Below are 18,028 nucleotides of genomic sequence, written 5' to 3'. Positions count from 1 at the left end.
AGCCTATTAGACTATCAGGAAGCATTTTTTAGGATCTCAGTGGCATCCCTGGAATCAGAAAAACAAAGCAAACCAAATTCAAAAACAACAACTTTTATTTTAAAAAGCCAAACAAAATAAAACAGACGAAGAAGGGCCCAAACACCAGTCTGATTAATAGAGGAAACATGTTGGTAGCAAAAGCGTTAACACGGTTAAAATAAAACTTCTGAAATTTTTTTTAAATGTTTGTTGTTTGTTTATTTCTTTATTGGCCATGCCGCGTGACCTGTGGGATCTTAGTTCCCTGACCAGGGATTGAACCCAGCCCTTGGCAGTGAAAGCATGGAGTCCTAATCACTGGACCAACAGGGAATTCCCCTGAAATTCTTTTAATTACTTAAACCATATATATTTGGGGTATGTAAAGTATGTTTTTTTAAGGATATGTTCTTGGTAAGTGTGACTTGAGTTTGTCTTTCTCTTTCTAGACAAGTAAGATATTTGTACGCTATCGGGCATTTTTTTTCCCCTGAGTGACAGACTTTGCTGCTTACTCATTCAGAAACTAAGAGGTCTCCATGGCCACCTCTGAATGGTAATGATGAGTTACCCACTGTGTATTGCTCTTCCAAAAAGTGGAAATTGAAGGCTAGGGAATACTGTAGGCAGCCACAAAAGGAATGTTTATGTGCTCGGATCCAGACGAGAATTTTGTGGGAAATATAATAATTTACCCAAGATTTCAAAAATTATTGCTTCAGATTACGCTAAAGCAGTATCTTTAACTTTTTAAATATTTGATTTAAAGTCATTTCCTATCAATATTAACTATGAAACAAAGATGTGCTATTTGGACTGCTGCTCCTGAATTCTGTCAAATGATTGTACTCTTCATAAACTACGATTTATATTGAGGAGCCCCTTCTATGCCACCTGCTGCCACAAGAAAATAGTACGGGGTTCACCCAGTATCCAAAAGCCTCTCTGCTGAATATTTACAACATGGTCCTGAGGGAAGCAGGGAGCTAAAAGCATCAGCCAGGCAGTGGAACAAACAATAGCAAGCAAGGTTCAAACAAGTGGTTCACTTATGCTCTCATTCAGGGCCATCTCTGAATGTCCTCTTCACTATTTCAAAACCTCAGCATTTTACTGGTCATTTTCTCTTTGGGCTGTCCATAATTGGAAACCCTGTCCTGTGTTACAGGAAATTTTCCATCCCGTGAGGCTTTGTGGGAGAAACAAGGTCTAGGTGAGGACTTTCCCAGGCCCCTTGAAGCTTAGGTATAAATGTGATGTAGGCTTTGTCTGGCAAAAGCAATAACCTGAAACAGAAACTAGTGTCTCAAAGAAAGAGGGACAAGGGAGCTGTAGCAGTAACAGGTTTCTATGGGCACCGGTGGCAAAATTACCATTAACTCTGCTTTTTAGCTTCAGTGCAAGGCATGGCATTGTATGTTCACTGCAGTCCCTACCACCTGGTTCTGTATGATGAGTTTGATGTTAGCTACCTGGATTCTGGTGATTCTTGCCTGTTTTCAGAACCTGATTTTCCAGTCTTTTACCTTGTGCCTTTGTGAGCTACCAGTATTGTTTCAATAAGTTCCTTTCCAGCTTCAGTCAGCCAGAAGTTGTTTCTCTTGTTTACAATTATGGTTCATGAGCAGGGCAGTCACCATCATCGTTATCATCTTCCTCATCCTGAATAGCTAAAGGTTACTGTTCATTTAAGATGTGCCCAGGTACTCTGCTAAACACTTCATGGGCATTATCCCAAACAACACTTTGAACAAAAACGGTCTTTCAACTGTTCTGAGAGGTAGGTACCATAATTGTCCTCATTTTACTTTTGACAAAACTGAACCTTGAAGCAGTTGAATTTGGCCAAAGTTAATAAGCATGAACGCTAGGATCTCAATTCAAGCACTTTTAATTCTCATACTGTACTGTTTCCATTAATAATAGTAGCATCGTTGATTTGATTACTCTACTTCGTCACTCCTTAACAAACTTTATTATTTCTAATCATTTTACCTTATGCTATCCTAGTGCTAGATCAGTGTTTCCAGTCCTCGTGAATTAATCATGGAAGGTATCGTTAGCCTCATTTTACAGACGAGAAAACTTAGAAGATACCTGAGTTGCTCAAGGTCACGTGCAGTTAGGAGGTGATGGAGACAGGGATGGAACCCAGATCTTCAGACTCTAATGTGATCCTAATTTTATCACCCTAGTAAAAATCCTAAAATAATTTTGCTCCCCTTTCTAGTCGGGGATCACTTTAGTAATGGTTACTACTGTGTAAAACACTGAGGAATCAGGAGCCATCTGTTTTTCGATCATATTTGTATCTCCAAAAGATCTGTGAGCCTAATAGACTTTCATTAAATACTTGTTCAGGTGATAAATTGAATCAAGTGATATCCTATCCCTCAGCTTTAAAAACGGTATACTGTTGACATATGTAGATTTTTTTTCTCTTCAATATATAGAAGCTTGGCTTCCCTGAAAAATACCTCCTTTATTTTGTCCCCATTAGAAAGTAATATTTAAGGCTAATATGTGAACTCCTACAAAAGAAAAAAAATGTAATATTAAGCTGTTAACAAGAAAAAGAAAATGTATCCATAGGGCTAGGCTCATGGAAGCATTAATTTATAATAGTGAAAGATTGCAAATAACTCAAAATTTCTCCATGAACCTAAAAATCTCACTTCAATTCATTTTTTAATATTCTGTATTTGCTATTATTTATTAAAAGTATTACTGTGTTTAAATAGCATTTGGAAGTCTTCCATCCAAATCCATGTAGTAACAGGCTCAGACCTTAGAGTCGACTTAAGTCCTCTCCCCGCGACCTCTCCTATCTTATTTCCTACAACTCTCCACCGAGTTTACCCCATTCCAAACACACTGGCTTTCTCAGTGTTCCTTGAATATGTCAACCCAGCTTCTGCCTCAGGGTCTTTGCACTTTCTCTTTCCTCTGCTTAAACAATATTCCCCTTGATATCCATGTGGCTAGTTTCCTCACTTCACTGATGCTTCCATTCAAATGTCAGATGCTTTTCCTTTAGCAAAAAAATTACAGGTTTTATTGAAATGTAGTTGATGTACAATATTATGTTCGTTTTAGGTATACTAAATAATGATTTGATATTTGCATGCATTATGAAATGATCACAATAAATCTAGTAAACATCTGTCTCCACACAAAGTTATTACAATATTATTGATCATATTTTTTGTGCTGTATATTATAGTCCCATGACTTATTTATCTTGTTTATTTATATAACTGGAAATTTGTATCTCTTAATCCCATTCACCTATTTCACCCACCTCCCTCAACTCCTTCCCATCTGGCAACCACTGGTTTGTTCTCTTATATCTATAAATCTGTTTTCATTTGGTTTTGTTTGTTTATTTTGTTTTTTAGATTACACATATAAGTGAGATTATGTGGTATTTGTCTTTCTGTCTGAATTATTTCATTTAGCATAGTATCCACTAGATCCATCCATGTTGTCACAAATGACAAGATTTCCTTTACATGGCTGAGTAATATTCTTTAGTCTTTATCCATTCATCTATTGATGCTTCCATATCTTGACTATTGTAGATAAATACTGCAATGAACATTGGAGTGCATGTATCTTTTAGAATCAGTGCTTTTGTTTTCTTTGGGTAAACACCTCAAAGTGAAATTTCTGGATCATATGGCAGTTCTATTTTTATCTTTTTGAGGACCCTCCATACTGTTTTCCATAGTGGATGCACCAGTCTACAATCCCACCAACAGTGCACAAGGGTTCCCTTTTCTCCACACTCTAACCAACACTTGTTATTTCTTGTCTTTTTGATGATAGCCATCTGACAGGTATCCCATTGTAGTTTTAGTTTGCATCTCCCTGATGATTAGTGATGTTGAGCACCTTTTCATATGTCTGTTGGCCATCTGTATGTCTTTTTTGGAAAATGTCTATTTAAGTCCTATGCCCATTTTTAGGCTGTTCGTTTGTTTTGTTTTGTTTTATGTTGAGTTGTATAAGTTTCTTCTGTATTTTGGATATTAATCTTTTATTGGGTGTATCACTTTCAAATATCTTCTCCCATTCAGTAGGCTACCTTTTCATTTTGTTGGTAGTTTCCTTTGCTGTGCAAAAGCATTCCCAGGTGTATCAGAGAAGCATTCACTGACCTTTGTAAATTAACGTCATTCTACATTCACTCTCTACCCAACACCCTGCTTTCTTCTTCTTTATTGCACTTATATTTGATGTCATATATATGTATATATACACATACATACTCACACACGTGTGTGTGTTTAATTGCGTATTGTTTTACTTTCTCACTAAAACACAAGCTTCAAAAACAAACTTTGTTTTGTTTTGATCACTGCCAAATTCACAATGACTAATTCAATCCTGGACAAAGAGTTATTGATCAGTAAATATTTGTTAAGTGAAGGAAATTTGTTTGGTTTCATGTAAGCCCACTATTGAAAACCTGGCTGAGTGTTTACTCTTGTCTTTTTGAAATAATCACCTTCTTTTCTCTGAATAGAAGAGTTGAGCCCTGCTGGTCATCTTTAGTTTCTTTGCCATTCCACATTGAGCACTGGTTCTATTCCTTATCTGTATTGTGTTTGAATTCAGTGCTTCTTTTTGATAAACCTTGACACTAGGCTGGGATTTTTGGTCTTACCCATAAATTACTTTGAATGTTAGCAAGTAGGATGCTGTGTGTTTTTTAAATGGTATTTATGGACCATAAATGAAAATAGGTAGAAAGATATTCAAAATAAAGAAAGAAAAAAAGAACATCTATAATACTATTGGGTCATTTAGCCTGAAAGTAAAACAGTTAAATCTATCTACATAGATGTGTATGTGTGTGTGTGTGTGTGTGTGTGTGTGTGTGTGTGTGTGTGTATATATGGAGAGAGAGAGAGAGACAGTGAGAATCAAAAGTATTGGTGTTCAGATATTCTATATTTATTACTCATTTTTGTGTGATTATTCTAACAGATACCATTCATTCAGTAAATATTTACTGAGTCTTACTATTAGGCACAGTGTTAAGCAGTTTTCATGGGTCATTGATTCAATACTTACAATAATTCTATGAAATTATAGAAGGGAAACCAAGACTCTAAGAGGTTAAGTAATTGCCCATAGCCCCACAGCTTGGGGAGTGTGATGGGATGGGGTCAGTGATCAAACCAGTACTGGAATCCAATTCTATATTGCTCCAAGTTCATACACTCATGACATTGCTTAAAATCTCTTTAGGTAATATTCTTTAGCATGGATATGGCAAATATTTTTGTTTGTTTTTCCCTATCTATCTGTTGTGCAAAACCCTATTTAATTCCTCCTTACCCAGGAATGATTCCGGGTTGATGCTGCAACTTTTTCCTGTTGATATGAAGAACTAGTAACTATGTTGTGATTCTCACAGGGAAGGTTGATTTCCATGATTTATTGAAGAAAAATATAACATCCAATTGGGAATGTGAACTGAGAAGAGATTCCCATTTATCTGGAAGAGAAGGAAAGAAAGAAAGAATGAAGGAAGAATAGATGGAGAGATAGACAGATAGATATTGAAAATCATACTACTCTATAAACCTCTTAATTGTTCTCCAAGACAGAAATACTTGAGCAGTCTTACTCTGGTGACTTCTTGACAGGGACTTTATCCGATTTGTCCATTGCTATGTCTCTAGCACTTAGTACAATGTAGATTCTTTGTAACTATTTGATGAATTAATGAGTACATATCATGAAAATTATATATGTAAAGAAATTACTGACTTGTTTTTATTTAAATCATATAAAGATACAAAGAGTAGATAAAGCCTTGAACTATAAGACTGGTACAACTACAAAACGGACTTTTCTTGCTCTGCTTCAAACTTACCTTCAATCCCTGTTTCAAAGCCTCAGTGAATTAGCTGATTTTATGGTGTGGTAACAAGACAATCTCACACACAACTGAAATTTCAAATTGGGAACTTACCTTCAGGTTTTCCTCCATAACTTGCAATCCACAAATCACTTAAGTTATCCACGTATTATGAACTTTAAATGGTCTCCAGAGAAAACTATTTTAATACCTTTATTTTATTTTATTTTTAGTACAACTGAAGGAATTACGATCAATCCCTTATTGAAAAATGTATGAGACAAGATAATAAGTAGTGAAGCTTGTACAATAAATCATTTTGACCAGGTATGGAAGTAATAAACATAGATCAAATAAAAGGCTGGCACGTTGACTAATGGTACCATCGCGGTCATTTCTATAGGGAGCAACCTGTTCATCTCTTCGTTGAACATGTGCTGTTGTAGAAAACAGAATCATTATGGCTTATTTTGTTGTTTTTGCTTTATTATTATTATTTTTGAAATCACAAAAGTTTGAGACTGGCTTGGTAATATGAGAAGCCCAAGTTAGAAATATATATAAATACAAGTCTTGTGCAGTGACAACTTTTTCCATTATTTTAATGATATTTGTAATGCTCCAATCATTCAAATAATAGCATATGAGAAATTAATAAGTATTGTGCAAATTGATATTGAAAGCTTTGGATTTAAATGTAAACTGGGAAAGAACTTCATATAAGCATGACGACTGCAAATGAAGTTGCAGAAATACATTTAACAACTTTTCAAATCCTTGCCAGGTTTTACTCCTTGTTTCAGGTAAGGGAAATTCATTTAACTGAATAAAAAACCGCTAAGAGAAGCTGCCATATAGCTTCTGTAGAGCATTTAGGGGACATCACAAACATTTTGAGCTCCTTTGTTTCCATAGTGTCAGTCCTAGTGCTGATTTAGAAGTTTTGTGACTGACAAATACAGAATCATTCAAAATGTTCAGTACCTGGAAAGATGAAATTGATCCTTAAAAATAAAAGAAACAGATTTATTGAGGGATAATTGTATGCAATACACTACACATATTTAAAGTGTATGATTTCATAAATTTTGACATACCGTCTTGATTACTGTAGTTTTGTAGTATAGTCTGAAGTCAGGGAGCAGGATTCCTCCAGCTCCATATTTCTTTCTCAAGATTGCTTTGGCTGTTCAATCTTTTATATTTCCATACAAGTTGTGAATTTTTTTGTTCTAGTTCTGTGAAAAATGCCATTGGTAGTTTGATAGGGATTGCATTGAATCTGTAGATTGCTTTGGGTAGTATAGTCATTTTCAAAATGTTTATTCTTCCAATGCAAGAACATGGTATATCTCACCATCTGTTTGTGTCAACTTTAATTTCTTTCATCAGTGTCTTATAGTTATCTGCATACAGGTCTTTTGTCTCCTTAGGTAGGTTTATTCCTAGGTAGTTTATTCTTTTTGCTGCAATGGTAAATGAGAGTGTTTCCTTAATTTCTCTTTCAGATTTTTCATCATTAGTGTATAGGAATGCAAGAGATTTCTGTGCATTAATTTAGTATCCTACTATTTTACCAAATTCATTGATTAGCTCTAGTAGTTTTCTGGTAGTGTCTTTAGGATTCTCTGTGTGTAGTATCATGTCATCTGCAAACAGTGACAGCTTAACTTCTTCTTTTCCAATTTGGACTCCTTTTATTTCTTTTTCTTCTCTGACTTCTGTGGCTACAACTTCCAAAACTATGTTGAATAATAGCATTGAGAGTGGGCAACGTTGTCTTGTTCTTGATCTTAAAGGAAACAGTTTCAGTTTTTCAACTTTGAGAACGATGTTGACTATGGGTTTGTCATTTATGGCCTTTATTATATTGAGGTAAGTTTGCTTCATGCCTACTTTCTGGAGGGTTTTTATCATAAATCGGTGTTGAATTTTGTCAAAAGCTTTTTCTGCATCTATTGAGATGATCATATGGTTTTTATCCTTCATCTTGTTAATATGGTGTATCACATTGATTGATTTGTGTATATTGAAGAATGCTTGCATTTCTGGGATAAACTCCACTTGAACATGGTGTATGATCCTTTTAATGTGGTGTTGGATTCTGTTTGCTAGTATTTTGTTGAGGATTTTTGCATGTATGTTCCTCAGTGATATTGGCCTGTAGTTTTCTTTCTTTGTGACATCTTTGTCTGGTTTTGGTATTGGGGTGATGGTGGCATCGTAGAGTGAGTTTGGGAGTGTTCCTCCCTCTGCTGTATTTTCGAAGAGTTTGAGAAGGATAGGTGTTAGCTCTTTTCTAAATGTTTGATAGAATTCGCCTGTGAAGCCATCTGGTCCTGGGCTTTTCTTTGTTGGAAGATTTTTAATCACAGTCTCAATTTCAGTGCTTGTGATTGGTCTGTTTCTATTTTCTATTTCTTCCTGGTTCAGTCTCAGAAGGTTGTGCTTTTCTAAGAATGTGTCCATTTCTTCCAGGTTGTCCATTTTATTGGCATATAGTTCCTTGTAGTAATCTCTCATGATCCTTTGTATTTCTGCAGTGTCAGTTGTTACTTCTCCTTTTTCATTTCTTATTCTATTGATTTGAGTCTTCTCCCTTTTTTTCTTGATAAGTCAGGCTAATGGCTTATCAATTTTGTTTATCTTCTTTTTTTTTTTTTTTTTTTTTTTTTTGCTGTATGCAGGCCTCTCACTGTTGTGGCCTCTGCCATTGCAGATGACAGGCTCCGGATGCGCAGGCTCAGCAGCCATGGCTCACGGGCCCAGCCACTCCATGGCATGTGGGATCTTCCCGGACTGGGGCACGAACCTGTGTCCCCTGCATTGGCAGGCAGACTCTCAACAACTGTGTCACCAGGGAAGCCTGATCTTCTTAAAGAACCAGCTTTTAGTTTTATTGGTCTTTGCTATTGTTTCCTTCATTTCTTTATTTTTGACCTGACCTTTATGATTTCTTTCCTTCTGCTAACTTTGGGGTTTTTTGTTCTTCTTTCTCTGATTACTGTAGGTGTAATATTAGCTTGTTTATTTGATATGTTTCTTGTTTCTTGAAGTAGGATTGTATTGCTATAAACTTCCCTCTTAGAACTGCTTTTGCTGCATCCCATAGGTTTTGGGTCATTGTGTTTTCTTTGTCATTTGTTTCTAGGTATTTTTTGATTTCCTCTTTTACTTCTTCAGTGATCTCTTGGTTATTAAGTAGTGTATTGTTTAGCCTCCATGTATTTGTATCTTTTTCCTGTAATTGATACCTAGTCTCATAGCGTTGTGGTCAGAAAAGATACTTGATATGATTTCAATTTTCTTAAATTTACTAAGGCTTAATTTGTTCCAAAGATATGATCCTTCCTGGAGAATGTTCCATGAGCACTTGTGAAGAAAGTGTACTCTGTTGTTTTCATATGGAATGTCCCATAAGTATCAATTAAGTCCATCTTGTTTAATGTATCATTTAAAGCATGTGTTTCCTTATTTATTTTCATTTTGGATGATCTGTCCATTGGTGAAAGTGGGGTGTTAAAGTTCCCTACTAGGATAGTGTTATTGTCGATTTCCCCTTTGATGGCTGCTAGAATTTGCCTTATGTATTGAGATGCTCCTATGTTGGATGCATAAATATTTAAAATTGCTTTTTCTTCTTCTTGGACTGATCCATTGATCATTATGTAGTGTCCTTTGTCTCTTGTAATAGTCTTTGTTTTAAAGTCTATTTTGTCTGATACAAGAATTGCTACTCCAGCTTTCCTTTGATTTCCATTTGCATGGAATATCTTTTTCCACCCCCTCACTTTCAGTCTGTATGTGTCCCTAGGTCTGAAGTGGGTCTCTTGTAGACAGCATATATACAGGTGTTGTTTTTGTATCCATTCAGCCAGTCTATGTCTTTTGGTTGGAGCATTTAATCCATTTACATTTAAGGTAGTTATTGATATGCATGTTCCTATTACCATTTTCTTAGTTGTTTTGGGTTTGTTATTGTAGGTCTTTTCCTCTCTTGTGTTTCCGGCCTAGAGAAGTTCCTTTAGCATTTGTTGTAAAGCTGGTTTGGTGGTGCTGAATTCTCTTAGCTTTTGCTTATCTGTAAAGGTTTTAATTTCTCTGTCGAATCTGAATGAGATCCTTGCTGGGTAGAATAATCTTGGTTGTAGGTTTTTCCCTTTCATCACTTTCAATATGTCCTGCCACTCCCTTCTGGCTTACAGAGTTTCTGCTGAAAGATCAGCTATTTACTTTATGGGGATTCTCTTGTATGTTATTTTCTGGTTTTCACTTGCTTCTTTTAATATTTTTTCTTTGTATTTAATTTTTGATAGTTTGATTAATATGTGTCTTGGCATGTTTCTCCTTGGATTTATCCTGTATGGGACTCTTTGTGCTTCCTGGATGTGATTAACTCTTTTCTTTCCCATATTAGGGAAGTTTTCAACTATAATCTCTTCAAATATTTTCTCAGTCCCTTTCTTTTCCTCTTCTTCTTCTGGGAACCCTATGATTCAAATGTTCATGCATTTATTGTTGTCCCAGTAGTCTCTGAAACTGTCCTCAAATCTTTTCCTTCTTTTTTCTTTATTCTGCTTTACAGTAGTTATTTCCACTCTTTTATCTTCCAGGTCACTTTTCCATTCTTCTGCCTCTGTTATTCTATTAATTCCTTCTAGAGAATTTTTATTTTCATTTATTGTTTTGTTCATCATTGTTTGTTTACTCTTTAGTTCTTCTAGGTACTTGTTAAACGCTTCCTGTATTTTCTCCATTCTATTTTCAAGTTTTTGGATCATCTTTACTATCATTACTCTGAATTCTTTCACAGGTAGACTGCCTATTTCCTCTTATTTGTTTGGTCTGGTAGGTTTTTACCTTGCTCCTTCATCTGCTGTGTGTTTCTCTGTCTTCTTATTTTGCTTAAGTTACTGTGTTTGGGGTCTGCTTTTCACAGGCTGCAGGTTTTTCTTTGCTGTTGTTTTTGGTGTCTGGCCCCAGTGGGTAAGGTTGGTTCAGTGGGTTGTGTCAGCTTCCTGGTGGAGGGGACTGGTGCCTGTTTTCTGGACGGCGAGGCTGGATGTTGTCTTTCTGGTGGGCATGACCACATTCAGTGGTGTGTTTTTGGGTGTCTTTGACCTTGTAATGATTTTAGGCAGCCTCTTTGCTAATGGGTGAGGTTGTGTTCCTGTCTTGCTTGTTGTTTGGCATAGGATGTCTATCACTTTAGCTTGCTGGTTGTTGAGTGGAGCTGGGTCTTAACATTGAGATAGAAATCTCTGGGAGAGCTTTCGCCATTTAATGTTACATGGAGCCGGGAGGTCTCTGGTGAACCAATATCCTGAACTCAGCTCTTCCACCTGAGAGGCCCAGGCCTGATACCCAGCCGGAGCACCAAGACACTGTCAACCACACAGCTCAGAAGAAAGGGAGAAAAAAAGAAAGAAAGAAAGAAAAAAGAAAATAAAATTATTAAAATAAATTCTTTTTAATTATTAAAAATAAAAAAAATTAAAAAGTAATTTTAAAAAATGGACAGACAGAACCCTAGGACAAATGGTAAAAGCAGAGCTAGAGAGACAAAATCACACAAAGAATCATACACATATACCCTCACAGAAAGAGAAAAAGGAAAAAATATATATATATATCATTGTTCCCAAAGTCCACCACCTGAATTTTGGGAAGATTCGTTGTCTATTCAAGTATTCCAAGATGCAGGATACATCAAGTTGATTGTGGATTTAATCCACTGCTCCTGAGGCTGCTGGGAGAAGTTTCCCTTTCTATTCTTTGTTCGCACAGCTCCTGGGGTTCAGGTTTGGATTTGGCCCTGCCTCTGTGTGTAGGTCGCCTGAAGGCATCTATTCTTCTCTCAAACAAGATGGGGTTAAAGTAGCAGCTGATTAGGGGGCTCTGGTCACTCAGGAGGGGGGTTGGGGGGGGTATGGAATGCAGGGTGAGCCTGCTGCCGCAGAGGCCAGTGGGATGTTGCAACAGCCTGTGGCATGCCATGTGTTCTCCTGGGGAAGTTGTCCCTGTATCAGTGGACCCTGGCAGTGGCGGGCTGCACAGGATCCCGGGAGGGGAGTTGTAGATAGTGACCTGTGCTTGCACACAGGCTTCTTGGTGGCTGCAGCAGCAGCGTTAGCATTTCATGCCCATCTCTGGGGTCCACGCTGATAGCTGCAGCTCACGCCCGTCTCTGGAGCTCATTTAGGTGGTGCTCTGAATCCCTCTCCTCACGCACCCTGAAACAATGTTCTCTTGCCTCTTAGGCAGTTCCAGACTTTTTCCCGGACTCTCCCCAGGCTAGCTGTGTCACACTAGGCCCCTTCAGGCTGTGTTCACGCAGCCAACCCCAGTCCTCTCCCTGGGGTCTGACCTCTGAAGCCAGAGCCTCAGCTCCCAGCCTCCACCCGCACCAGCGGGTGAGCAGACAAGCCTCTTAGGCTGGTGAGTGCTGGTCAGCACCAATCCTCTGTGCAGGAGTGTCTCCACTTTGCCCTCTGCAACCCTGTTGCTTTGCTCTCCCCCATGACTCCAAAGCTTCCCCCCTGCCTACCCCTCCCCTCCATCTCCACCAGTGAAGGGGCTTCCTAGTGTGTGGAAACTTTTCCTCCTTCACAGCTCCCTCCCAGAGGTGCAGGTTCCATCCCTATTCTTTTGTCTCTGTTTGTTCTTTTTTCTTTTGCCATACCCAGGTACGTGGGGAGTTTCTTTCTTTTTGGAAAGTCTGAGGTCTTCTGCCAGCATTCAGTAGGTGTTCTGTAGTTGTTCCACATGTAGATGTATTTCTGATGTATTTGTGGGGAGGAAGGCAATCTCCACGTCTCACTCCTCCACCATATTGAAGGTCTCCAAGGTGAACATAACTTTAAATGCTGGCATAACTCCAGTGGTCTCTCCTCCTGTAGCACTGCCCTCTTCTCACCTGGCTCTTCCAAGTTATCGAGAATTCAAGTGGGGAAAACAGGTCGAAGGGGTCACCTGTATGATGCCAGTCTTAGCAAAACCAGAGCCTCAGTACAGCCTGAACTGCTGCAGTCTTGACCCAGAAGCAGGACTGCCAGGTTTCTTTTTTAAAAGGGTCTTTGTCTGATTTTAGTAACTGGTCTCACAGAATGAGTTGGGAAGTATTGCCTCCTCTTTGATTTCCTAGATACTTTTGTATAAAATCCTGGTTTAAAAAAAAATGAAGAAATGGCATGAATACAGTTCACAGAAAAGAAATATAATATTTCAAAAAATTTTTACCCATATTCATCATATAAGAAATGAATTTAATTCTATGAACTACCATCTTCACTTGTCACACTAACAAAAACCAGAGTTTAATAAATTACTCTTAGTGAAGTTATGGGTCAACAGTGACATTCTTCTCTGGTGAGATGGTAAACTGGTTCAACCTACATGTAGGAAAACTTCACAATATTTCTAATTTAAACGAAAGAACTGAGCAATCTTCATGTATTGATATATGACCTTCATGATAAATAAGAAAAGCAAAGTGAAGAGCAATGTTTATAGTTATATTAAAATTCATGTTAAATATTAAAGGGTTATTTTCTTTATACATAGACAAACTTACCAGTAACATTGATGATCATTAGGTAGATGTACTAGATACCAGGGACCAGGATTAGGAGGGAGACAATTTTTACTGGGTGCCTTTTTGAAACTTTTGATTTATAAAGTATGTTTATCGAGGACTTATTCAAGTAAATGAATAGTCAAAAAGAGCTAGTAATTAATATATGTATATATTAGTCATCCATGATCACTCAGGACTTAGAGCAAAATGTCAAGAAATTTATTCATTTTTTTCCTCCTACTTACAAAAATACTGACCCTCAGATTCACTACTCAGTGTGTGTGTGTATGCATGTCTGTGTAAATTTTATTTTTCTGCTTAAATAAAGCAGAAGATACCATATTTGTTCATATTTATTCAAAGATTTTTTAATCATTGATTTATCTCAGTAATTCACACACTTAAAATCAATTATTGTCATCAAATCATTCAAAATATTAGTTTTGAAAAACATCAAAGTGAACTGTTTATATGTTTGTCATTTTATACTGTTTAATTTGTATTTCATTAAAATAAAAAATTATTTATATAATTTATTATCATTAGTAAATAACTGACCTACAATAAACTACATAAATTTAAGGTATGCAGTGTAATAAATTTTGACATATGTATACACACAGGAAACCACCACCACAATCATGATATTGACCATAACCATCACCCTCAAAAGTTTCCTCATCTCCCCAGTTAATCCTCTTTACCACTATATCTCCTCATTCCCCAAGCAACCCATCACACACTTTCTATCAAAATGGATTAGTTTATGTTTTCTAGAGTTCTATATATTTAGAATTCCACTGTATGGAACTTTTGTCTGGCTTCTTTAACTTAGCATAGTAATTTTGAGAGTAATCTGACATGTACAACAGTAATCTTTTTCCTTTGGACTGTGGAATAGTATTCCATTGTGTGGATAACCACAATTTGTTTATCTCTTCCCCTATTGATGGACATCTGGTTTGGGTTCAGGTTTTGGCTATTGCAAACAAACATGCTATGAGCACTCATATACAAATTTTTGCATGAACATATGTATTTTCTTTCCTCTTGGGTTCATATCTGAGAGTGAAATGGTTGTACAAGATCGTAAGCATGTTTGTAACACTTTAAAACACTGACAAAATCTCTTCTAAGGTGTGTGCATGATATTACAATCCCAGCAGCAACGTATGAGAGTTTATTTCCTCCACAATTTCCCCGCCAATTGGTATAATCAAGTCTTTTCTAATTTTAGTCATTCTAATAGGTGTGGAGAGATATATCATTACGGTTTTAATTTACAATTCCCCAATGCCTAATATGTTGACATCTTTTCTTGTGCTTTTTTGTCATCAACAAAGTTTATAACATGTTAATATTTGTGTGAAACATTAGAGGGTACACATTCATATATTTTCATGTATACATAGAATACTTCACCAATAATATTGATGGTCATTGGGTAGAGGTATTTGGTGTTAGAATATTTACATCACCTTGAAAAGAATATCCATTCCCATTAATAGTAACTGCCCATTATCCCCTCCACCCAGTTCCAGGTCCCTACTGATCTACTTCCTACCCCTGTAGGTTTGCCTATTCTAGACATTACACATAAATGGAATTTTATAATATGTGGCATTTTGTTTTTGCTTCCTTCACTTGGCTTAATGTTATCAAGGTCATTCCATGTAGCAGTATTTAATTCTTTTTTATGGCTGAAGAATCTACTGTTATATGAATATACTATATTTTGTTCATCCATTCATTAGTTGATGGACATTTATTTTTTCTTTCTACTACTAGGTTATTATGAATAACATATAAACATTTGTGTATATATGGTTTCAATTATTTTGGATATATACATAAGAGTAGAATTATTTTCATTATTATAGGTATCTCCATGTTTAATATTTTGAAAAACTATCAAACTGGTTTTCACAGTGGCTTCATCATTATGTAATCCCACCAGAAGTGTATGACATTTCCAATCTCTCCATGTCCTTACTAACACTTGTTTTTGACTTTTTTTTTTAATAGCCATCCTAGTGAATATAAAGTAGTATCTCATTGTGATTTGGAATTACATTTCCCTACTGTATACTGATTTTGAGCACTTCTGATGTGCTTATTGATCATTTGTATATATTCTTGGGAATAATGTCTATTCAAACTATTCACTCATTTTTATGGTTATTTGTCTTTTTATTGTTGAGGTGTAAGAATACTGGAAGCTATCTGAGGTTAAAACCTACTTAGATAAAATTAGACCTCTGGTTACCTGGCTACAGCAAGTCTCCCGCGAAGTGTTAGATCCAGACAGGTTTTCAGGTTTATTCTCCTGAATTCTGCAGGGAATGAGATCTGTTTTGTCTATTAAAGTTCAGGTTGTCACTTCTCTTGTTACTGAACTCAAGTTTGGCTGCTCCCCACTTAAAAGCCAATAATTGAGAGGCAAGTGTCAGTAGAAAGGAAAGATCCTTTATTCTGAAAAGCCAGCATTCTGGGGAGAAGGTAGACTCATGTCCCGAGACCAGCTTCAAAGATTCTGCTCAGCCATGACAGTTTTTAAAGGGGAAAAGGGGGGAAGAATCTCAGTGAATACTCAAGGCAGGAAGTTGTATTCTGCATCATTCTCCATTGTCTGCAGACTGGCTGACTCTCGCTTCAGAAGTTATCTTGCCTGCATGATCTGCCTGCAGGATTCCTAAGGGGGCTGTTGTGGGTAGAGAGCTAGTCATTCTTTAACTACTTAATTCTTCATTCTTACTTCTTTTAATCTAGGAAAAGAATCAACAGGTCATGCAAGGCAGGGTGTGCGTAAGTCAGGAGTTAGGTTAAATTGCCTAATGATCTCATTCCTGTAATCAGGTTCTTTTAACATTAGAGGGAAACAGAAATGGGAAAACAGGAAAGGGGCAAAAGAACTGCTTTCACTCGAACTACTTCTGATTGGGTCTGTTGCACCAAAATGGTGGACTAAGGGACTGAGATCTTAATCATACAAGATGTGGATCCAAGTCTTGGAATTCTGGAATATCTCGAACTTGGTGTCCATTCCCCAAATTGAGGCAGCACTATCCCCTGTTTCAGCAGGGCGTAGCCAGAGTGGGCATCATACCATTCCCTGAAAGATTTGGAGAAGATTGAAACAGGATTGGGGACTGAAACTGAGTCCCCCTAAAACCAAATTCCTCTGCAGGGTTTATGACTAACCTGTCTACCCAAAACATTATTCCCTTTCTTGTCCAACATTTGTTCTCCTCAAGATTGAGGAATGTTGAAGAAAAGTGGGGAATTCGAACCAAGCAGGACCCTGTGGGGCCCTCCTGAGTACAAAAGCCTTTCCGTATCCCCCCATTTCTTGTTTGTAAGAAAAAGTCTTCAGCCTCTTAGACCTCCCCTGAGTTCAAAAGGGTAGATTCGGTTTCTAATTCTGGAAAGGAAAGAATGCAGAAACAAAAGAGCAATCAAGAAACAATAGTGCAGTGATAAAGCAGGGTCCTGCCTCCTCCTCAAGGGATATATAAAACAATGTATCTTTGACTTCTGCAGGAACAAAGTTCCCTACCACGTGGAGGACAGTAACTTCATGGTGCACACAAGATTCCTGGAACACAACAACAAACAAACAAACAAACAACAAAAAAAGAATATTGGATGCTAAATCCTTAGATATATAGATACATGGTTTGCAAATATTTTCTCCTGTTATTTGGGCTGCCTTTTTATTTTAATAATACATTCTAAAGCATACATTATTTAATCCTGATGAAGTCCAATTTACCTATTTTTTCTTTGATTGCTTGTGCTTTGGGTGTCATATCTAAGAAACCAAAACCTATACCAAGGTCACAAAGATTTATCCCTATATGTTTTCTTCTGAGACTTTCATAGTTTTAGCACTTACTTTTAGGTCTTCGTTCCATTTTGAGGTAATTTTTAAATGTGATGTGAGGTAAGGAGGTCCATAGTAACCATTTGTCATGCCACCATCCATTTGTCCTAACATCATGTGTTGAAAAGAATATTCTTTTCCAATTGAATTGATTTGGAATCCTTTTCAAAAATCATTTGACTATAAATGAATAGGTTGCTTCTGTACTCTTATTTCTCTTCCATTGACCTGTATGTCTAGCCTTATGGCAGTACCCTGCAGTCTTGATTACTGTAACTTCGTAGTAAATTTTGAAAGTGTGAAGTTTGAGTCCTCCAACTTTGTTCTTCTTTTTCAAGATTGTTTGGCTATTCTGGGTCTCTTTAATTTCCATACAAATTTTAGGATCAATTTGTCACTTTCTGCAAAAAAGCCAGAAATTTTGATAGGGATTTTGTTAAATCTGTAGATTAATTTGGGCAGTATTGCCATTGTAACAATATTAGGTCTGCCAATCTGTGAACATGGGCTGTCTTTCAATTTATTCAGTTTTTCTTTAGTATCTCTCAGTGATGTTTTGTAGTTTTCAGTGCACAAGTCTTCACAGTACACATCTTCAGTTAAATTTATTCCTAAATATTTTATTCTTTTTGAATTTACGTGGAATTATTTCATAATTTTATTTTCAGAGCTTATT

The sequence above is a fragment of the Tursiops truncatus genome, chromosome 3, assembly GCF_011762595.2.
Source record: "Tursiops truncatus isolate mTurTru1 chromosome 3, mTurTru1.mat.Y, whole genome shotgun sequence".
Lineage (NCBI taxonomy): Eukaryota > Metazoa > Chordata > Mammalia > Artiodactyla > Delphinidae > Tursiops > Tursiops truncatus.
The sequence above is the reverse complement of the archived record's forward strand: the minus strand, read 5'-3'. Positions refer to the sequence as shown.